The 24,395-nt window shown below is 39.7% G+C and overlaps 1 protein-coding gene across 17 annotated transcripts in view; it reads left to right on the top strand.

Moving 5' to 3' along the window:
- Positions 1–24,395, top strand: part of HMBOX1 (homeobox containing 1) — a 123,194-nt gene that overhangs the window by 7,127 nt on the left and 91,672 nt on the right. For 2 of the 17 annotated variants that reach the window (XM_037390812.1, XM_037390813.1), the window contains exon 2: positions 3,098–3,179. The exons of the other annotated variants lie outside the window; for them this stretch is intronic. The gene's annotated coding sequence lies outside the window, so the exon portion shown is untranslated. The remainder of the gene's footprint in view (positions 1–3,097; positions 3,180–24,395) is intronic. 17 annotated transcript variants of the gene reach the window in all.

Raw genomic sequence — 24,395 nt, forward strand, 5'->3', positions numbered from 1 at the left:
AAACAACTGCTGCTACTACTGAAACAATACTGTAAGCTGCTCTTTTAGTGAGCCTTGTGAACAGCCAGTTTTATTCTTCTGATAAGCCTATGCCCTATCAATTGGGAAGTGTAGCATATAGTCATTTCCTGCATTTTGAGTTGCCCATTTCTTATGAGCTCTGAAGCAAGCACTGAATCTGGTTTTTGTTCTTCCAGTAGTACTGTAATACTAATGGAAGCAGAAAGCATTTAGTTAGTTCATGAAATACAAGTGCTGTTTCTACTTGGATATTTATTCTGACCTTTATTTTGGACAGTTTCTCTGCCATGATCAGATTCTCTGATTACAATGTCAGCTTTCACTAGAAATCTCTTTGTGATTTAACTGGCAGGGTTTGGGAGTTTGAGCAGCTGGGTATGCAGCAGCTCTGACATGTAAGTAGTGCTCAAATGTTGAAAAGGAAAGTTCTTCCTGGCAATGAGATAGGGCTAGGCTCTTGTTTCTAGGCTGTGCCAGAGGTCTTATTTTATGACTTCTTGACTTGCCTGTGTTCCAGTGTATAATAGGAAAATAATCCTTTCAGGGCTGTTGAGATACTTCACAAATGTGAAAGCATTTGGAGATTCTTGGCTGGATGATAGTGCATGCTGCTGCTCTCGGTAGTATAAACATGAATGTTACAAGTGTATTTACACAGAATAAGAGCTAGTTATTTAAGCTAATACTGATTTTTCATGCTGCAGATGGGAGAGGTAAGTAGCTGATCACAGTTTTCTCAACTAAGTTGTATTATGCATGGTTACCAGACATCGTAGTCGGTCATTCTCTGACTGTTTGTGTTTCATGGGGGCTCCATCTGTTTGATGGAGCGGTGCTGTTTAGTGGCAAGTACAGCAGTCTGAAAAGAGGGAACTTAACTGAACTTGAAACTTACTCCTCCCTCTTTAATTTCCTGGTCTGTAGAAGTAGAATGATGTTAACATATTGGGAGATTCATAAAATTTAAGGTGAGAACAGACAATTAAGTTGCCTTCTCTGATATGTTTTATATGCTTTGTATCACAAGCCTTTAAATTTTAATCATTTACTCTGAAACTGAGACCAGTAACTGATGTTTGGCTAAAAACAATTTGAAAGCTTTCCAGCCTTGAGTGTCTGTCATTGGTAATTTCAGACTCATCACTTGTTTGTGCCATCTCACTGTTAAAAATAAGTGGCTGATTTCTAATTTGAATTTGTCTAAGTTCTGCCGCTGGTTCTTGTTAAGACTTTCCTGACAAGATTAGAGCCCTTTAGTACCCAGTAGTTTCTTGCCATGGAGGTACTTACACTCTGTAATCAAGTTACTCGATTGATAAGGAAACAGAGTTGAGCTTTTAAGTCTCACTCTGAGGCATTTTCTCTAGCACTCAGATCATCCGGTGATTCTTCATGGTCTCCGTTTATTTTTAACATTGTGGAAACCAAAAATGGTGAATGTTCCAGCCTGTGTCTGATCCGTTCTGAATGCAGAGGTGCAGTGGCCCTGCTTGCTATGCAGCCATTTAAGAGGTTCACGTTAGCCCTTTGGCATAGGGAAATCCTGTTCATGAGCCTTGCTGCTCCCAGCACTAAGATTCTTTCTAGTAAAGTCTGCCAATTTAGTAGTTACCATCTGCATTTCTTAGATTATAAATTTGGTTTTGTATTCAGATGTGTTTTGCTTTCCTGAGCTAAGTTAAGGTAGGTGTTCAGACTTTGTTCTTTTGCAGTCCCTTCCTCAAAATAATGTACTGTTCCTGTAGTCCTGGTGTCAGTCACAGATTTTTATCTGCAGTGATAAAAATGTTGAACTGCATCAGACCTTAAATTTAGTGACAAAAAAATTAGCATGATGCAATCCCAGGAAGCAGATTAAGAACTGGCTAACTGACAGCTCTCAGATAAGGGGCAGCTAATGTGGATTTCCACTAGAACCAAAGTATGCTCTGTGCACGTACTTTCTTCTGTTTGACTACATTTGTAATCTTTGAGAATAAAGTTAGTCCTTTATCAAGACGTTTGTCATTAAAACATGCTGACTGGCACTACCAGTGTCCCTGTTCTCTAATTCTTTGCTGGGAAAATATATCCATATTTTGTTTTCCCTGTTGGTTTGCCTGGATTGACACCCATCTGACCACCTTACAGCTCTCCAGATTTGCTCCCTCCCCTTTTTCAGCATTAGCATAATATGAACATCCATTGGCATGGCGTTTTGCCTTCGTTTTCTAGATTCCCTCATTGAAAAACAAAAAAAAGTTTCCACCCTACAAGACTGCAAAAAGCCCTTTTCGGTGCATTTTTTTTTAAGGCTGATGTGAAATGTTTTCCCTGCTAATGGATTTGTTGAAAATAATCTTTTATTACTGGTGAGTTAGAAGGTGTTTCATGTGAGAAAACCATGTTGCCCCAGTTTAACAGAAAACTGTTCGCAGTGGTCTTGGTGGCTCGCCCTTCCACTAGAAAATTACTGGTTTAAAATTTTATTACTATTATTTTATTGTGTGTGTTTGGTTTTTTTAAATATCTTGAATCTTATACTTTGGTTAGTAAGAGGAACTTTCCAAGACCTTTTGTCTGCGAGTATAAATTCGCAATGCTTTTGGGGTGGCCGTGGTGCATCTGCTGGCAGATTGCATGGCATCATGGAAGTGAAGACCTTTCCAACCTTTACAAGTGGCTGCTTCTGAAATCACTTGTGAATTATCCTTCAGTTCATTTCATGGGCATTATTCGCATAATACTGGTGTCACTCTTCTGTCACACTCAAGTAAATTCTGTTTTATTCATAGCAGTGTGCCTTCTTGCTTTTTGTTAAAAATGCAGCTGCTTTCACTTGCTGGCTGTTCCCCTGAATTTCCCTTTTCCTGTCCCAAACTGATAGTTTTTACTCCCTCCATGTTGCAGCTGTAATCAGTAGTGCACAGGAATGTCTCTTTCTGTAGGAGCAGCAGTATTTTTGCTGTTGCTTTTTAGGATACTGGACAATGAGATCTTGAAACCAAACCTCCTTTAAATACCATTGTTAGTAGTAAGTGAAGTGTGTTGTGTGGGATTTTTGTTGGTTTATTTGGGTTTTTTTCCCCCAAGGTAGGTGTTTGAAAGGACTTGCTCCTTGAGAAAGCCCCCGATTTGAAACCTGCTGATTCCAGGCAGATAAAAGGCAAAGAGGTCGGGTGAGTATCTGAAGTTTGAGATGTCTGCTTCCTTTCTGGCTATCGGTGGGAAACCAGCCATAGCAGTGGGCTTTGAGGAAAGATTTGGAAGGGGGCTGAGACACAGGATCTCAGAGGCTGGGAAAGACATTGTAAAAGAAGGTATGCCATTTTTACTGCTTGCAGTCTGAGGTGTGGCACTGTGGAAGTCTGTAAGGCAAGTAACAGAAACTCAAAAATGTGTGCTGTTTTGTTGGACATAAATATTTCTTATAATGCAAGCCTCTGAGCTCAGCTAGCGGCTTTCCTGCCTCTAGCTAAATCGGTATCTGATTTTTCTGTTCCTCTGCTGTCTTCTTGCAGGAGTTGCTTATTGACTGAAATTGTTTCCATATGGCTGCAATGTAGAGCTTGATTACATTAAACGTGGTGCTTTCCTGTGGCATTGCAGTGCTATGGAAAGATCATCTCTCTTTCTCCTTCCAACCTCCCCTTCCTCCAGAAAACCTTGGTTTTGGATTGTTGGATTGTCTTACTTGCTTAGGTATTATCTCCTCCCCCCTTCTGAGGCTTGTACAACTGGAAAACTAGGATCCAGTTCTTTTTTGGCTCTTTGTATTTGATTGCTTAGGTGGGTTATGTTTGTGCTTAAGTTGTTGATAAAATACTTAAAATGAATATTAGAGTGACATGGTTGCAGTTTGAGAGGTTACTGGAGCTGGGGCCCCAATTTGTTAAGCCGTAAGCAAGTGTGCAGACAAGATACTCTCTACTTCCAAAGAGTTTACTGCCCATCAGGACAGTCCATTTCAATTATATTTGTTTACACTGGTGATCAGTTTAAATACTGCACCAAGAAGGTGTTAAAATTCCTGTACTCCTACCCTTCAGGATGCTAGAGGGCCTCACTACTCATCTGGAGCCTGGAAGCCAAGTCTACTTTGTGGAAAACACATCCATTTATTAGCAAATGGATGCATCTGTATCTTTGGTAAGAATAAAGCTGACTCTTGGCTAAGTTAGCTAATAAAACCAGCAGTGAAGCATCTCCACCCTCTCTTCACAATTACTCTCTCATTTATAAACTTTGAGTTTATAACCTGGATTAAAAAATTGGTTTTTGTTAAAAAAATTGTTTTATTTAAATAGGTTAAAATACCCAAATACCATTTTTTTAAGCCTAAGCCACCTGACATAATGCCTACACTTCCTGTACTTAAACAGAACCTAAACAATGTATTTTTACTGCCAATATCTCAAGTCAAACCAGTGAAGTGATGGTAGTCACTCTTGGCTGAGCACATGGAACCAGAATCTGATGAAACAGTAAACCAGCTTTTGACAGAAGTAGCCTCTTCTGCATGTGCGTATTTTCTTCAATTCTGTATATTCTATAGTTCAGATAAGACTGTTTAATTCAAAACTGAGAGACCATTTGGGAGCTGTAAATGCGGAAATGCTTGTTTTCCTCACCTAACATAAGGTAGAAAAAAAGAACAATGAAGAAAGAGATTCTCTAATACTGAAATCTTTCAGTGGAGGACACAGCAAGGTTCAATTCACTTAATAAAGATAATTCATTTGTTTTCACTAAACCATTTTAAAATGCAAACCATGTTTCTGTAACTCTTTTATGCGTCCAGCACATGTGATGTATCATTCCAGCTTAATAAACTGTAATACATAAAAGCTGGCATGTTTAAAGTTGTTTTATAAACTCTCTGGCTAATAACCCAGGGTGCAAACTGAAATGCAGGTACACTGTTCAGGCCTTTGTCATGCTAGAGTGTGAAGCTCCCTCCAGTCTTTTTTTTTTTTTTAAAAAAAAAAAACCCAACAAAACAGTATAGTCTGAAAACTTCGAGGGGAAAAAAGCTTTCCTAACCACGGGGTATCCAGTGACTTGCTGGGTGCTCTAGGGCACTCCGAGGTGTTAGATGTCTATGAGGCGGGTCCAAGCTGCAAGTTATTTAAATGTCCCTCATAATTTAGAGGTGTTAGATTAGTGAGCTGGCACGGAAAAGTAAGACAGTGTCCATGAAGCTGCCATGGCTTTCTTGTCTGCTTGTCTTTTTTGTTTAAAGGACTTGTTGCTGCCCAGTAAAGGCTGTAGGCACCTTGTTCCAGTTGGGATATTACAAGTCTTAAAATTGTGGTCCAGTGGGGCTGCCTCCCTTAAGCCCACACGGAGGCACCTCACTTCGATAAAAGGGTGGATTAAAATCCTTTTCCTTCTTTGTGTCTCTACTTCATATGGCTCCTTGTCCAGCATGCTGGTTTTTGTGGATCCCTTGATAGATGGCTTGTACGCATTGTGAGGAGAGAACTTTTCATGAGAGGCTTTGGATCCTGCAGCTGCAGCAGGATGCTTGCAGAGGCTGATTTGTCTTGAAGATATTTCTACTCCCTGTTTTGCAAAAATGATGTGGGAAAGGTGGGCTGGAGAAGCCTTAGTTTTCTTCACTCCCTCACAAAATGCATTAGCTACATGGGAGCAGAAATTAATCTGAGCACATTTAGTTTTCAGTGTTGACATGTTCATAAAAAGGGAGAAGGCAAACAGTGACTGTCACAGACCTTGTCTGTTCTACTTCTTGCATGTCAGATCTGCATTCTGCTTCTTACCTGGCGGATGACCAGCTAAAACGAAAAGAAAACTTCACCTCTTTAAACCCTTCCAAAGCTGCCTTCAAGGAGTTCCTTTATGCTAATGAAGTTAGTTTGCTAGTCACTTTTCAGTGATTTCCAGAGCTGTTGGAACAGAATGAGTTAATGGAGACTCTCTTGTGTGGGCTCAGATATTTGAATATGGAATAGAAGTAGTACTTAATACCTGCAATTTCATTAAATTTCAATGTCTTTAAAATTTGAGTCCTTAAAACAAGAGAAAACGTTTGAGGCAGTGGGAGTGCTCTCTGTTGGCTTTCACAAGAACTGAACTGGAACTGTATTGAGGGTATTTTCTTTTTTTAATTAACAGTAGATCACTGAGTTCAAGGTTCTTTCATACTTAAGAATAATTAATCCTGCGTTGTTTTTGCTTTTGACGGACTTACTGTCAACCTTCCAAAGGAGACATAGGCCCTTCTTCCAATTACTTGATGAACCGATTTAGTACATGCAGCCTTTCCTCCCATCATGGTAGAAATTTTATTCTGGTGTCCTCCTGGGTGCTGCTTCCAAACTCTTGCTTTATGCTTTCCATCTCTTACAGATAAAAACTGTACAGTGTTGGGATTGAAACACTTTTATTCTCCTTGCCTGCTCCTGGAAATGTCTACAGCGCTGGCCTTGTAGTGAACAGTATGTGTTAAATGTCCTGCAAATAGCTGGATAAAGAGGATGATCCTTCAGTTTTCTTCTAATGAGAATTACTTCTGAGAAAAGACTGCAGGCTCAGGGCCGTACTGCCATTGCAGTATTATCACTACATTTTGGCTGCAAATGTGATTTCTTTTTTCTTAAATATTAAAGGGAGAGGTTATGACTTCTGAGGTATAATTGTGCAGAGACATTGCTTGGGCAGACCTCCTAAACTCTCCTGCATTAATTTGGATGTGCTGGGTATGAGCTTTGCGCACTTGCAGCTGCTAAGGAGAGTCGTGGACGGTGACTGGTGTTCTCAGAAACCAGAGAAATGGCAAGTAACGTGCCTGCTTGCCTACTGCATCTTGAGTCTCTCTTGCCTGTTTTTCCTGCTCCTGTTGACAGCCTTTCTTTTGCATCTGTTACTATGCCATTTGCAGTCATAGTTCCCAATCACAGACTTAGTTTAAAACCTATTTTAAGTAACTTTTCAGCTCTGGCCTTAGTCAGCCACCTAACAAAAAGAGATTTAGCAAAGTTCTCTCAGGTTTCTGAAGCTACCGTGCCAAAAAGCACGGACATCCCTACCTTGCAGCTCTGAAACAGCTTGTTTTTATAGGGGAACTTGTCTTTGTAGTCCAGTTGTTACCCCAGCACCAACCTAAATCCAGGTGAATCATCATGTGCCTGCACATTTATTTTTAGAGCAAGTTGCACTGGAAAATTGCATATGCTGCAGGGGGGTTAGACCTGACAAGTTTCGGAGGTGCAGTCTGACCTCCTCAGTTTTGTGGCATGTGCAAATGGGGAAATGAAATTAATAGTTTCCATATAGATACATCCTTGTGTTTTTCATCCTGTCCTCTGTTCTTCTCGCCTTATTTTTGAAAGGTGGACCTTTTAAAACCTTTTACAATAGTTCTTAAAGACGTACTTAAGACAGACTACTGTCAGGCTGGCACAAGGGAGGGTTTAGAAGCCAGTTATTTAATTGGTGTTTTACATGGTAAACTTTGAAATTGTGAATTCGGTGAGGTTCCTGCTTTGCTGCTCTTTTTCTATGGAGCAGCAGTGTTGCACACAGAGAGTACTTCTAAAAATAAGGGTGTATGTTGTGAAGGTGTTGCTTGAAGCTATGCTCTGATCTGCAGTAAAGGCAGAGCTATGCTAATTTGTACCTCTGAATATAGGCAGCTGTGAAATAAGATATACTTAAGAGTTGCAAAACATAATACAGAAGCTTAAGTTCAGTTAAATTCAGGTTTAATAAACGAATGGCTGTAGTCAGATCAAAAGTTTGCCTTATCTCTGGCACAAGGCTAGATAACTAGCAGTCCTGGATGCCAAGGAAAGCCTGTAAGAATGAGGCAAACATCCCCAGTATATACTTGCAAATATCCTCAATGTGTGCTTGAGGCATTCGGTGTATCTTTTGTATCCCATCTTTTCCAGTTAAAAGAGAGGTCTAGGCATGTTAAATCTTTAATGGCCCATTTGTCTAGACACACTGCCATCCACAGCTGTGTCCATTGCAATGTTTTCCACCTGTGTAATGTCACATACCTGGAGGCTAGGTAGCCTTTGTGAAGGGAGGTACTTTTTTTAGTTCAATTCCTAGTGAGCAAATGCCCTTAATTTGCATATTAAGTCACCTTTTTTTTGGTCTGGTTTGGTTTATTTATTCCTTTTTTTTTTTTGCTTGTCCCTGTTCAGTCCTGTTCTATTGCCTCTTAAAGGCTATTGCCACTTAAAATAATTATTTGTTCATGCCTTTAAATTCTGTGGATAGTAAACAATTACCCCTTTCCTCTGAAGTTACCATCCTCACAGATCTGTTGACAGGGCTGCTTATTTAATAACTGATGTGGTTCAGATGAAATTGGTTGGGATAACATGCACCTGTATGTAACTTCATGCTTGATCTAGCCCAAATAGTTTTGTTCAAAGTGATTTGAGGAGTGCGCACACAAAGTTCTGTGCCGGCAGGACTCTGCAGGTGCTTATTCCTGGCAAGGAGGTGATGGCAGGAGAGGCAGGGCACAGCACAGCACACAGGTTGGCTTTCTACTGACATACCTGTATCCAGAAAAATACATCTGTCTGCGTCCAGAGTAGCATGAGCATCGCAGAATGAGGACAACAAATGATTTCTCTCTATTTTGGGTCATCTACAAACATCTATAGGCCTATCAGTTACTGTTTAACTCCAACTGTGTGTACTGTTCGTGCGTAAGGACTAAGTCTGCTGTCAGTTAGAAAATGAATTATTTTTTTTTCTGACTTGTCAGTACCTTTTTGGTGTGGTATGATTGCTATTTGGCTGTCATTTCTCGAACTTGTAAAGCTGTCTCCAGTGTATGCAGTTTTATATCCCATTCGCTTGCTCTTTCTCATGCTCATCATACTGCACTGCAATCATCTGTTCTCTTTTCTGCCCCCTAATACTGTTGGATTTCTCTCTTAATACTATTTTCCAAAAAATGCCTTCCTGTAAAATGCCACTGTGTGAGACTTTTCTTGGCTACAGTGATCTTTGTAAGTCTTCAACAAGAAAGTTCACATTTATTTAATATTTTTTTTCTAGATACGTATTTGATAGCTGCAGCTTTTTGGAGCCTGACTGCCTCCTAGTTTACCTGAAATGTTTGGGGTTTATTAATAGAACCTGTGTGAACATACTGTTTCAAATGTTGTATGTACAACAGTGGTAGTTCTTAAGCTGGGGGTGGGGGTGGGGGATGGGGGGAAGGAGCTGGAAACAGTGCTGCAAGCTAAATTCCCATGACTTGCATCACTGAAAGCACAAAGGTTAATATTTTTTTCCATATGTTAATCTGTTTCCTGCTTTTATTTTAATGCATGTGTATAAAAAGATTTTGGTTTCTTTGTCCCTTTGCACTTGAGCAAGAAACTGTAATGCATAGTAGAAAAGTTGTTTGGTTTTTTTAGTACTTTTCATGTTAACAGTTCCTCTGTAGAGGAAGAAAAAACATACTGAAACACCCTTCCAGTGAAATGTAAAATGAGAAGGCCTTAATACCTGAACTTAGCATTGTCTCCACTAATAAGAACAAAGATGACACAACAGACTGAATGGTCCCTTAGTCCCTCTGTTTTGGAGAAAGCAAGGCAAAGCATTAGGCTGAAGAGAATAATTTGCGAATAAATGGCTGTGAATGACATTTGCATTTCTCCTTGCAAGAAGTTAGTAACAGTTCTAATAGGAATGGGGTTTCCTTAACCTGAAATGAGTACCATGCTTAAATTTCATTGCTGCTGCTGATTTCTATCCAAAGATTTCTGTTTTACAGCTGTTATTAAAAATTTATGGGGCAACTTGAGATCAAAGCAAATATATATTCTCTTTATTATGTAAACTTGGGTTTTATGCAACATATGCATTGCATCCATACACTTTATGCAGAAATTCTTGTTCTAGCAAAGGCAAACAGCCTTTCTATTGTGCAGTTAGACCTGAGGTGTGGAAAAACAGGGATATATGCCAGTGATTAATGGTGCTCTGATTCTCTGTCATCTTTCCTTATCTCCCAAGTAACTTCTTACCAAAAGGAAGGCCTCTTCTGAGGTGCTGTACTTAACTGTTTCCTAGTTGAAATCTCCTGTACTGTGCTTCATATTGAGGTTTTGTCACTTTTTTTTTTGTTTTTTTTTTTTTGTTCCACAAAACCTGCATTTCCCCAGTGGTGTGCTGAAGGACTACCTTGGACTACCTTTCACTTCTTAAGGCCTAGACCAGAAAACATATTGGGTGCTTAACCTTATGTGATGGATGATGGTCTCACAATTGGGGCTTTAGACTGCAAGCAGTTTCCAGGAAGGGGATGGCCTGTCTTTTGTGCATTTGTTTGTTGCTCAGAACAAGGTGTCCCTCGCTCCAGGTAACAGGCTTCTGATAAATGCCTTCTGTTCATTCATATTTCTTCCCTGAATATCTTCTTGTCCTCCATTCCCACCTTGCTGCATACAAAAGTAAGCTGTCAATATTGGCATCTTTTATCAGATTGTTAGGGTGTTTTTTTTAATGTGTCAGCTTTGGGATCTACATGTTATCTAACAGTCTCAAATTTTACCAGGACCTAAGATGCTACCTTTGCAGCAAAAAGCTTGCCAGATGTGAACCCTGATGGTTCCAGTTTGAGAAGACAACTGAAAAACCTATGATCGCATAGTTTTTGGAGGGCTGTGGTTGCTTGTATTTAGGCATCTCTTTTGAGATTGGTACGTGCCAGCTCTGCTGTTTGTATTCTGCATCTGACCTGTCTTGTGTCTCCAGCTAGCTGGTAATTTCTGAGCTCTTACGTGAGTTGTTGCTTTTGCACATGATGGGATTTGTGTATGCAGTCCTGGGTATAACTTAGCTCTTGGTGTGCTGTTACTTTAAAGCACTGATAAAAAGACTGGTGAAATGAGGAGAGGGAGGGAAGGCAAAAATCTGAAAAGCTGCTAGATCTTAAAGATTAATCAGCTTGGTTTAAATAGCTAGCAAAGCTACAAGCATTCTTTCCTATACAGCGTGTTTTCTTCCATTCTGCTCTTGCAAAGTTGTTTCTCCAGGGGAAGATTTCAAGCTCCGTAGGACTGTGTTCTTATATTAGTGTCAGGACACAGGCTAAGATTATTTGTGTGAATATGTAGAAACAGTTACATTACCTGGGGTTACTTTCATGCTTTCTTGCTCGGTTGAATTATGGCCTCATATTGCATGATTGCTTATCTTTTACTCTGTTTATACACATCTGTATTTACAAACTCATACCGTTGAGTTTGTACTCATATGTATGAGCTTCTACCCTGAGCGAAAGAGAAGTCAGTGTGAATGATAGGGACTTCCTAGCCTGTGTAGATGGTAAACTCACTCCTATTTATAAATACCGAGGAATATAGGGTAGTAGTATCACATGAGGGGTACGTTCAGACCTAGGGTTGCTATAATTATTTAGATGGTTATTGGGTGTTTTGGTGGTTTTTTTGTTTCATTTGAAGAGTGTATACTCCTATGCCTTCCTGCACCCTTGCAACACACAAGGAATTGTCAGGGTTTTTTTCCTTGCAGCAAAACTGAAACACGAGCCACCTGAAAGATGGGGGCTCTTCCTGACACCATCCATGTTCATAGACCTGTTTCCCACCAGCAGCCACTCATCCTGTCACCTTTCTGCTGGGGGTTTTCACCTCCTCTGCTCTTCTCGTTTGGCTGCTTGCATAAGCAGGCTCAAAGAAGGGTTATAAAACTATGGTGAGGGCAGGGGGAGCGAGGGAAACGGATAGAGATGATAATTTATTCTTTTACATTTTCTCCTCTTTTCCAAATTGATTACCAGTTGTGCTTATGAAGCACCATTTACAAAACAGATTAAAACCTGAGATCTTTACATCTGTATCAAACAGGAAGTTTCCATATCGGTGCCAGTGACTTGCTGACTCTTGGTGGTCTATAAGGTATTAGAAGGGGGACTCTGAAATAATTGCAGCAAAATTAAACATTCTGTACTCTACTTACGGGCATATTCTCCACTGCTGTCAGTGTTTGCTGGCATTATCTGCCAAGCATAAGCTGAAGAGATGCAGGGTTTTTGTCAGTATTTTTAATGAAGAAAATGTTTTGCCAAAAAGGTCAGTGATTTTATGACTACCGCTTCCATATCTCTTAGTGTTAGTGGGATGCAGGATGGCCCATAGAGTTGTTTCAAAAAAGTTGGACTTTTTTTTTTTTTTTTTTTTTTAAATCTCACCCCATCAAAACCAGAGAGAGATGGGCAGGTGTGGATCAAGGGGAGCAGGTAGACATTGATCTGAGCAGATGGAAGTTGGGGAGTAATGCAATCAAGTATCCTGGGGGGACTGGACGGGGTCCTTTGTAGTCATAGGCAGCGGAGCGCACTATAATACTGCTCCAGCAGCCTGAAACTGGCAAAGTGCAAGGGCACAGGTGATAAGCACTGGATGGAGAGGTTGTATGGTGGCTGGGGGTTTATTAGGAAGCATTTTGTTCCTGAGAGAGGTTTAGCTCCTGATCCATCAAAGAGTGGTTATTAGATCACCTGGCAAGCAGGAGAAAATAAGGAAAAAAAAAGAAATTGTGTTTTTTAGCACCCACAGTCCTGTTGCTTCCCTAGTTATGATTTTTGAGGAATTTCCCACATTTTTTTCTTTTTCCTCAATAGTGGACTCGGATCCAGGCAGTTAAGGGAAAATAAGAGTGTTGATCTTATTTGAAACATCTTGGAAAGGAAGATTGTTGTCTTAAAGGCAACTATAAATGTGCTGGTATAATGCAGACTAAACCATGCTTAAAACAAGTCTATATCCATCACTGTGATACACTGAAATCCCAGTCTGCTGATTTGATGTCAGGATGATGGATTATGACCTTTTTTTATTATTTATTTTAGGGTTTAGTTGCAGACTTTATAAAAACATAAAGTGTGTCTGGCTCTGGTTGTAAGGTTTATTGAATGGCTGGGAGAAGCTTTTAGATTTGGAGCACAAGTAGTGGCTTGTTTTCATATATTTATATACACACAAATGCATTTGTATGTAGGTATAATTTATGTTTGTTTATGTATATAATTTACAATGGGTAAAATTACAACCAGGTATAAATCACATTGTTACACGCATGGTAGTAGTCTGAGGTCAATTCATGGGTGTAGCCTTGCTGTGCTTAAGAGTTCCTGCATGTGGAGAGGCAAGTTTAAGCTGATAAGGAACCAATTTAAGATGAAACGGTGTAAGGCGCTCACAGTGACACTCAGGTTGTACAGATTTATTTAAATTGCTCAGAGGTCTGGTTTAATCCTTCCAATTTGCGTAGACAAGGCCATTGGAGAACATCCCTGAAAATACCATGCATACCTGTGGATTTGCATAGCAAATGTTGTGCTTTGCTGCAGTGCTCCCCAGCTGCTCCAGCCCCGGTGGTACCAGTGGGATGGCTTTGTTCAAACCCTGCTGACTGCATTGTGTCCCAGCGAAGGTGGCTCTTGCAGTGTGATGCTGCAATGTTTACCTGTATAAGACTGTAGGATCTGCTACTTCATATTTAACAAGGTACGGACAGAAAGGCTGCACGTAGCTGGTGCTTTGTTTTAAAATAAAACTCTGAAACAGCTATTTGGCCAGGCAGCTCAACTTGTTCTACTTTCTGTTTGCCTGTGTGGTTGTTGAATAGCTTTGGCACTCAAGGTGTTTTATCACCTTGGTAGTACTTGCAATTTATCTGGGTGTCTTGTATAGATCTGATAGGAAATACCATCGTGTTATTCCTCATTTGGAATAACTAAATTACTAGTAACTAAAACCTTTTCTACTTCATGACAGTGAGGTGGTTTTTTTTCCCTAAAAGTTTTGACATTGCTTTTGCAGCTTCCTGGCATGGGAGTGACCAACTTCACCGGCTTAAAGCACAGTTTAGTAGTTTATGAACAACTTACTGTTTGAGCATTTCCTTTATATGCTGTGTGATACAACCTGATGATAGCTCTAGCCCCTTCCAATTTGCAGTTTTAGAAGATGGAAGAAAAGGAGGTTTGTTTTTAATTTGTGTGTTTCTTCCTAAAGGATTGGTGTAGTTGTTCGCTTGAATTTCGCGTTCAAGTTTCTTGCCCCATTTGTACCATAGAAATGTGATTGTCAGTCCAACGCCGCTTTTTCTTCCCATCAAGCCTAGAAAACTGACCAAAGAAAAGCTTGGGCTTACCCAGTGGTACAGTATTGTTTCACTGGATGGGGCAGTCAGTGTCTTTTACTGTAGAAATTGCGGTTGTACCCATGCCTCTAGGTGTAAATATTGACAAGCTGAACAGCCAGTTTGGTTCAGAAACTTGAAATCCAGGCAGCACTCCTGCCTTCAAGTGCAGGCAGGACCTTGTACTTGAGTGTTGCTCCGGCTCATAGAAGTGCAGTGAGTGCAGTGCTTTCTAGCTAGCTTGTGTAAAGTCTGTAAACAAAGCTAGACTAGCTTTGGCCTTTTATGAGGCAGAGAGAAATTTCTCCAGGGAGCAACGCACAGGATCTGCAACTACGCTCCTGTTCCAAACTGTCTGTGGAGGACTTCTGTCTCCATTACCTGGAAGAGGAGCCTAAGGAAGCTGTCTCTGCACTTACTAATTCACCCAGAACAGGCGCTGGCTAAACCACCTGAATACCTCTGGTCGTCCTATTGGCTTCTCCCAGAATTTCCTTTGCTTCCCTTCCCTTAGCTGTTCAGGGCAGAAAGAGGACTGCCTCCCAGGCAGGTAAAAGATAAGTACCAGAAGTTATCTCACCTCCATCATATGCATCACATTGAGGTTGTATTAACATACCTATGGCTTCAGAGGCTGGGTACTTGTACCAGTGTGTTGATCATCAAAGTTAACACTGCAGCATGTAGATCGATTTAGATCAAAGTTGTTTAAATAGCAGGCAGGAAACTTTGGTTTGAATAATTGATCTTTAGTTTTGGTTTGTGCATTTATTTCTTAGGTTCTGCTGAGAAGTTCATAGTTTTCTAGCAGGTGTCAAGAAGTTACTTAAACAATTATCTTACTTCCTATGCATTTATTACATGCTGGATTAGAAAATGGTTAATTTTCTGCATATTTCCCAGCTGATTCCCACTTAAAATCATGTCAAGCTACATTGGGATGGAAGCTGGAATTCAGTTGAAAGGGCAGTTTTACTTGACATTGAGGCTGTGTTACACTTCATGTCAAAATACAGCTTTTCTTTTAAAATACGTTTATTAAATACAGTGAGTCTTGTCTGGATAAGGCAATTTTCACTTAATTTCTGGTTACCTTGTCCTTCCCTTCAAAAACATAGAGCTGGTGGAGCTCATCAATTTACCATATTTTTTATTCCTCATTTAAAAGCAAGAAACTGTTTTTCCTGCTTTCTGAATTCCCGGCTGATTTCTCAACTTTGAAAGCAGTAGTCATTGAACTGAGCTAAATAAACAAAGTAAAAAGAAAACGTTTGTTCTTTTGTACTTGCGGACAAGGATATGGCTTGAAAGATGGGCTGGCACTTAGTCAGACACTAGTTCCCAGTGCTTACCAAGTGACTTCCACTAGTTCACTGGCTTGATACTCTTTTTCCCTTGGAAAATTTTTGCAAAATGTGCATCTTAGTAATTTTCCTAATGTAAATTATTTTAATTTGGAAAGTAATTTTAAAGATTTTATTTTTATCTGCATGACTCTGCAGTGATGCAGATGCACCTTTGCTTGTAAGTATTGCAGCTGTGTTTGTGAAATCAAGGGCATGCGTAACGGTGGTCCCAGCCCTGTCAAATACCGTGTAGCTGAATGCAGGGTTGACAGGGTGTGTTGCTGGCGGGGGACCTCATGTACACAGAGCCCAGCACTACTGTGTTTTGCTCTGGGGCCTCACATCCCACATTTAGGCACTCATCTGTGATCTTTCAGTGGTACTTGGGGCCAGGGGCAAGGAAAGAAGTGATGCTGTCCTGAAGCTGCAGAGGGGAAACATCCCCTGCTAGGGACTCATGCTCGGGGTATTGTCCAGCTTTGAGTCTGGTCTAGGGATTTTTCCCTGGGGAGAAGGACCCTATAACTGAAAGTTTATATTCATGGCCTGCGTGTCTGGACTCAGAAGAGTGACCACAAGCAACATGCTTAAGAGTGAGCTCCTCTTCTCTTAAGATAACGTCTCTGTGAAGTCCTTCAGCTGTTCAAATGATAAGATTTGGTTTGGTTTTTTTGTTGTTGTACCTGCTGGTAAGTTTTTGGGATGAATCTCTGAAGATTGTTGGAAAGGAACTGCTTAAATTGCTTCTGTTGAAGGAGATGCATTCACGGCAGGATGCTCGCTGTGTAACAGGGCTCTCTGCTGGCTATTTTGAGCTTGTTTATCTTTATAGATAATGCTTGCCCTGGCATCATTCATAGTACTCCTTTAACTTTTAAAGGCTTTAAATGCAAGTTAAACATAGAGCGTCTACTTGTACTAAATCCTTCTTTAAATCCTTCTTTCAAGCTCATGTGAGCCGTTAAAGATGGCAGCAGTATGTCCTTTTACTGACAAGGCAGTGGGTCTTGAGCGAACGGCAGTGCCGCAGTCTGTAAATGCTCGAATTGGGATTAGTGCATAGAAAAATAGGAAATGGTTTGAACTCTGCTGAAGGCAGGACAGGAAAGTCACCCTGCAATTGCTAGAACAGGAGCTCAGTTTGCAAAATGAGCATTCTCAACAGATGCAACTTCTGTGCAGTAGTTAAAAATAAATTGTGAGGAGTTTAAAAAAAAAAGTTGGGAAATAAATCTGGGCATCAGTTTATGGCAAGTCTAGTTTTCTGAGTGTGTTAGGGAATGAATTTCTGAGCTCTTGAGGCAGGAAATATCTGTATGTAGCCGTATTAGTTTCTTTTGCTCTCTTTTTGGGATATTAACTTTTCCTATTCCTTAGGTCTGGACTGTTTGCTCTACTGAAAGGAGCTAAACTGTCTAATTTTTCAAAATGAGAAAAATGGTGTTTTGCCACGTACAGGGATTTGAGGTGTGTGTGTGGGGGGGAGGGTTGTTGGTTTGTCCAGCTAGAGTTTTCTAGGACTCAGCATAATAATTTAATATTTATGAAATTTGTCTTTTTGGTTCCATCTTGAACAAATAAATGCCTTCAGTATGATGTGAGTTTTGTCATCTGAAAGTTTTGTCTTTCCCTATTGCATGTTTTGTTTTATTTACCAATTAGTGATAAGTGCATAGATTATAAATACATGGACTTAGATAAAATTCTTTTACTAAAATGTAGAGTATTTGCTTTTCATTCCTTCCCTCTTAGTCTGAAGTCAAAAGCATAAAGCTACTTAGGATCAATAGCTTCCTGGTTTTCTTAGGAACAGATTCCTTTTTTCCTTCACTTTTTTCCCCCCACATGTATTTGGGAGATACCATTTAAGCTCTGATCCTGAAAATGCTGAAGTATGCTAGTAAGCCTGCTAAATTCACTTTGGGTCTCCTGAGTGGAAAAGTTCACACAGTTGTCAGGGCCATGCATTCTCTAACCAAGAACTTTTTAGAACAGTAACTTTATCTGTGAAATTGTGGTGCTATTTAATCTTTAAAGTACTGTAATACTTTAAACTAAAACGTATTGTAATTGGATCAAAATGACCGTGATACAGTGACGGGCTTTGTGTTTTTGCCTTAAAAACCTGCTTGGTACTTGAGACAGTCTTGCTTTTGTGTATACCAGTAAGGAAGGTAAAAGCACTCAATGTTCAGTCTTCATTTCTGAGAGTTGTAGTTTGTGTAAAATGTTGTGCATGCAAAGCGTTGTCTGAATTCTCAGTAAGAGACTCCTGCGCTGTCCTGTCCCATTGTGCTTGGTAACTTTTTTTCATTTGTATGATTCTGACATCCTGAGTTTCCTCGGTGTGCTTGCCTCCTTCCAGTTTCTCCAGCATTTCCTTTCCTTGTTGTACCTTGAACTAGAGGCTGCAGGGAAGAAGGGAGAACCATGGAGGAGAGTTGGTTTACAAACGGGTTTGGACAGACGATATCAGCATCACTCGAAAGGCTCAGGTGAAGAGTCTGAGGGTGAAGGAAACTAGGCAAAAATTATGGTAACTGGGAAAGATCTAAGGACAGACATCAGAAATAGTTTCTATAGGAAAGACCAGAGCAGGCCAGGGAGAACTGGAACAAAAAGCCAGCTTTCAGGAGCGCAGAGATTGGTAGGTTCTAGCTAACATTTTGTTGCCTTTAGCAAAGGCAGTTTTTCTTTAATGAAGGAGCTCCTACACTATGTTAATCCCTGCTTTGGTCCAATGATCAATGCAGGAAAACAGCATGCTGTGAAAATTTACCACGGTAGATCAATAGCCCCTAGCTACCCAACTGTATTAAAGGTAATTGATGGGCTGAGGGGATCTTGTAAACACTTGTTTGTCCCATCAGCATGTTTGCTTGTTTGTTGATGGTAAGGACATCCACAGAGCCACTGTCAGCTGCAATATATTTCTAGTTTTACTTGGGATTACTGCAGAATGTGCATTCATTTATCTTCTAAACCACTTCAGCATCCCAAATATGATTAGACATGAGTAATGGAAATGTATTAGTTGATAGTGAATTTTATAAATTTTTAAATAAGAACACAAAAGCCTTACTTATGCTGGGTGAATTGAGATTTAGAAAAATACCCAGCTAACTTTGGCCCCTAGATGACATTTTAAGGGATAAACGATAAAGGTTATGCAAATGAGTGAATTGATCAAAAGCGGTGATTTAAATCACTTTGATTTACATCAGCAAGAAGGAAGCTTTGATTTAAATCATTGATTTTAATCTTGTTTTGGGATTGTACTTTCTTTATTTTCCTAAAGACAGGTTTGATTTTCGTTGGCTGGTAACAATTTGAAACATGTTTATTTGCAAACAGGTATAGCTCTTAAGTTAATTTCTTAATTTCTGTCTTTGGGCAGGAGAGGGAATGCTTAACTGGTAGGGTAAAAGTGGGGCAGGGATATGTCCTTAAGCAGGTACATAATTTTAACAAATCCTCATTTAAATTCCTTAACATTTACATTTTCTAGAAATGGCAAGAGAGCTCTATAGAGATGAGGTTTGGAACTAAGTGTAAAAAATACCTCACAGGTTCGAGATTTGTATTTAAATGTAGCTATCTTAAAAAGCTACTGTAAAAAATTTTTTTGAGAAGGTGACAAAACCATCTCATAAATGTTTTACATTTTAAAACTGATTCATTAAAGATAGCATTATCTGCAGATAATGAACTGAACTGTTTCTGGATACTGTGTCCTTAAGTTGTGAGAGCTGGCAGATCTTATTCTTTTACCTCTTTTATTATTCACAGATTAGAAGAGGAAAACAAGCTTTCCTGCTTCATTTTTTCTTTTTTATTTTATTTTTAAACTCCCACTTGGTTATTCAGCTTTTGAATGAGCAAGTCATTGATTTGAATTAGATGAATAAACTAAAATGAACAAAGTATTTATTCTAAGGGAAAAAGTGGTTTAGAACTTGAGACTGTTTCCAGGTGCTCATGCTGTACTTTGCACCATTCAGGAGTCGGACTTGTTTCACTTCCTTCCTGGTCTCCCCCAAAGACAGCAACATCTAATGCTACTAAATATTTTACGTGTAATTGTAAATAACCGTATAGTAAGCTTATGCTTTGGAATAGTTGACCAAAATTTTGATAGAACTTTTAAAAAGTCAATTAAAAATTAATTAAAAACCTCCTTTTAATCTTCCCTTATGAAATCTAGTATGAATGCAGGTAATTTCCTAGCATTTTTTTATTGGTTAATGCAACCTAGGTTTGGTAATCAAGCTGAAAGAAATGTACTAAAATAGTTTTCAGCATGGAATACATATTGGGTTTCTTTTTTTTTTTTCTTTTTCTTTTCTCTGAAGGACTTTAATAGCAGATTTTTAAATTTATTTTTAGCATAAAGTGTGTCTGCCTCACAGAGAAGTTCAAGTGGTTTGGTCACTGTTTAAATTCACAAAGCTAATGAGGCAGACAGACAGTTCTGTTTTCCTGTGATGAAAACCAATTGTCTTTCACACTTTTTTTTTTGTTTTTGTTGTTCCTAGACCACAGTCCTTGTTGAAGCCATAGAGCAGTTATAATGAAGATTGAATAAGAATAGACAAGAGATACTGGTCTGTTCAGATTTTCTATTTTATTAAAATTGATGGGATGATGACAGTTTTGTCTCAACTGTAAAGAGCACCTTATATCCTTTGGTAATTAACTATTTGCTTATTGCTCTGCATTCTCAGGCACTGTGTAAATATTCACCATTAGGAAGAAAGGCAACAGTTTTGGGTGAAGCAGATGATATCTTCCCAGCTTCTTCAACAGGATGAAACCTGTGGTGCTTCTTACAGCACAGTGCTTGTGCTCTGCTGAGAATTCTGTCTGTATTTGGCTGGAAGATGCTGCAGGGCCTCTCATTTTCCCAGGGGGACAAAAAATATCTTCAAAATGTACTTTTGTACCACCTTAAAACAAATACCTCAAAAAGTTAATTTACCAGAACTCTGTTGTTGAATATGCTATACTGTAAATCAGGGTGAAAAGTGAGGTCCCAACATTTTGTCACTCTGTTTTCACGTGAATTCTGTATTGTCAGGTCATTCATTTGCTGCTGTTTGTGTTCCTTGGTGATGCTATGATAAATAGCTTTACTTTGCATCATTCAAGTGACTGCTCCTGGAAATGACAAAGCGATACATTTACCAGTTTTTTTCAGATGTTAAGCTTTGCTTAATAAGTTAGAAAATATTTTTTTCTAATGGGGAATAAAAGCCTTTATGTAAATGCAAAATACTGTTGCTGTGTTCAGGTCTGTAAAACTGGAACAGAGAAGTAATGGTACGTATGACCTTATGATAAACTAGAAATGTCTGTTGTTGCATCCTTGGGTGCTTATGTCCTATAGCCTAGATTAGGTTTTTAATTCTCTGTCTCAGAAAACCTTTGCACATATCTGAATACAAAGCATAAGGTGGTTGTTGCAACGTACTGAGCCAGTTTCTATATATTGGAACATCCATTTAGGAGAAAAAAAAAAAGGTGAGACAGAATAGAAATATCAAATGTCAAAGAGAAATTAAGTGTGGTAACTGCTATTTACGCATACTTTTAATACAGGGGGTAGTAGATATAAAATGAGATGGAAAGGGTATCCTTCAGGATATGTGCCAGCTTTGATAAAATATGAGGATTTCTTACCCATTGCTGTGAAGCACCTTGATACAATTATGTATCTGGTCCCTCAAAAATGTGGACATGGGAGTAGGTGTACAGATTTGCAGTCTTTGATTACTGTTTATCAGGCCAGGTAGAGGCAGTTCCCGCCAGGTGTAGCACTTACTTTCTCTTGCTCAGTTGGACAGGCAAACAAAAATAGGATGCGAATGTGGGGCAGGAACAGGACTGGAAACAAGGTGGTGTTAATATAAATCAAGTTAATGTAGAAGGTGAAAATGTGGCAGTAAAAGTATGGAGAGTTGAGTTCCAAGAGGATTCCTGCAGTGGAAGAAAAGGGCAAGGACATCGAAAGTGAAACCCACCCAGTTGCCAAGAGTTGTTCAAACCCCAGTGTGAAAGTTTCTTGTTAGGAAATGACCAATATGCAGTTTTCTGCATCTGCTGTGAGGAGTACAAGAAATAGTCGACCTAATTTTCATCAAAAAGTTGATATTAGGAAAATAATTTCTGTGTTGGGCTTCTGGAATAGCTCACATGGGGCGTCTTAATATTCTGGTTGCTCTTCCCTGAGTTGCTGTAAGCTTTTCCTGCCAGTAACTTCATCTCAATGCAGCAACAGTTATCTGTAAAGTCTAAGTGATCCTGCAATAAAAGGGCCTTCTTAATCAAAGATGGTAAAGTCTGAGACAGTCAGTGCTTTCAGTATTGGCATCCTGTTCTGCTAAGGCAATCCCACGTAGGAGGAAGACAGACACAAAAAGTGATTTGGCTGTAATGCAGCAAAACAAATTCTGGCCAAATTGTGGACTTGAGTTAATGGGTACACAGTGTTACTCTGCAAGTCTCTGTAATGCTGACTGGAAATCACGGTGAGTTTTGTAGTCTGTTAACTACTTAAGACTGTGTTGTTATTTCAAGTTTGGCTTTGGCTAGTGAAAAATAGGGCACTTTCGTGTCTTATATTTAAAAAATAAAAACATTTTAAGAATATTAAAAGTAAATCTTACTAGATTGCTCTGTGCAACTGTGAGGCAGTGATCTAATCCATTTATATGCATGTGTGTGTCATTCCCCCTCCCTTTCCCCCAGCCAACTGGATGTTGACTTATGGTGTCAGTTTTCTCCTTGTAGAGTGAGTCTTTTCTGATGTACCATGTTTTACAATATACTCACGCGCTCTGGCTTGTGGAATGGCTGTCCATAAATTGTGCCCAGGCCATTTAAGAACATAATATCCCTACAGGGTCAGACTGACAGTCAGACTAGCCCAGTAGCCAGTCTCTGCTTACAGTGAAAATACTATTTGCGGAAACTCAGCCTTTATCTTGCAGTTGAAGAAGTGGCAGAAACCATGCTCAGGGCTTCAGCTTCGTATGTTATGACTTGACAAAGTTCAGGCCATTGGGCATCCCTTCTCTGCCCCGCCCAAATCTGTTACCAGTTTTCCCCATAAGCCTACTTGACCTGCTTTCTGCAGCTCATCTGCTGTGCAGTGCTTCCCAGCAGGGCCACTTGCTGGTTCTTGACCTGTCAGTCTCAGTCACAGGTGAGAGTGGCTCCAAACTCCCTTTACAGGTTAAGAGAGTTTTTTAGACCAATCCCATTTGTTTTTTTGCAGAGAACTTTATATTTCCAAGTATTGGGTGTAAGCAGTCTTTTGAAATTAACCGGTTTGCTATTTACAGCATCAAATATACAAAAAAATTGTTATTAAATCAGGGTTCGGTAAGTGAAGGGTTTGATTCTCTCTTAAGGTAGTAAGATGTATTTATTTACATTTCTCAGCTTTTCCACTTTTCCTTCTATCATTTGACTCTAGGAGCTGGAGCTTAAAGAAGAGCAAGTGCTAACTATGCATGCGAGGGCAGTGGGAGAATGGCTAAGATGTTTTACTACCTCATTTGGATTCTAAAGAATCCTAAAAAAAAAAAAAAAAAAGAGCCTGTCAAAGTTACCCCACTTGTGTTTTTCTCTTGTAAATCCTTAAATGGTTCCCTTGGTGCAGATCCTTGGTGAGAACAGCAGGGAATCTACCAGCACTCTTTGGTCATTAACCCTTTCCAGTGATACAGGTAGTTCACTGTATGAATTGTAATTGTAGAGCTCATTATGTCTAGTCAGAGCACCCCAATGCCAGCCAGAGGGGACAAGGTAAAACCATCCTCTTCAGAATGTGGAGTGGAGTTGGTGGCCTGTGTTGGAAGGGTTTAGCTGGGTAGCTATGCTGACGAGCTGTGAGGGGAGGGAAGGGTGGTTTCTGCTGGAATAGTAGGATTGCATGGGGGACAGTGTTGACATGGTGAGGGGTTAATTATTTCAGTATACTTGTTCCCCTGTTTCTGTAAGAATAACAATAAAAGCATCTTTATGTTGCTGTAAAGAGGTGAGGGAGGAAATTATATCACTTAAAGTAATACAATATTGTAATTTCCTAGAGTGGAGAGGCCCAGGGTTGAGGTGTAGGTAATATTGGGGTCGTAGCTTCTCCTGCTCCATTTGCTTGCTAAGATCCTGAAAGAATTTTGTGAGCTTTCTGAATGAGTGGCATCTTAGCCCTGCTGCTGTCATGGCATGCACAGTCTGTCATGATACTTGCCAAGCGTGCTGTTGTGATCCGCCAGATTTTGCTTTTAAAATAACTGTTTTAAGGTACCTTGCCTATTTGGTAACTGGCATCTTCTTACAGGGACATGTTGTCTCTTACACTGTCTCTAGGTAAAGAGAATCGGGGGTGGGGGTGGGTGGGTGGGTAGCACAAAGTGAATCTAGGAATATCGTTTCTTTTGGCTACTAGATCAGAGAGAGCTCTTACCCAATGCATGCAGTAAAGTTGCACTCACATCCTAAAAAAACCCAAAAAAAACCCAAACCCAAACGTTTTGGTACTTTAGAAAAGTGGAAGTTGAGGGAGAGAAGTAGTTCATGGTCTCCAAACACCCTCAAAGACTGCTGTGCTGTTTTGTTCTCTGGAGGATCTTGCAGCAGTCTTACTGCTGTAACTTTTGAATGTCTTTTAGATCTTTAAATTATATGACTGACCTCAGTCATGGGAATTTAGCTGTGTTTTCAATGGTAAGTCATATTTAAACAGGTTAAACTGGCTTAAAAAACAGCATCCTTGTGTGGATGAGGACAGAGATTTACATAACAGATAAATGTGTCAATAGATCATCAACTGGATGTAAAGAATCATGAAGATCTAAGTAATAGATGAAGCTG

Source organism: Falco rusticolus, chromosome 6 (assembly GCF_015220075.1).
Source record: "Falco rusticolus isolate bFalRus1 chromosome 6, bFalRus1.pri, whole genome shotgun sequence".
NCBI lineage: Eukaryota > Metazoa > Chordata > Aves > Falconiformes > Falconidae > Falco > Falco rusticolus.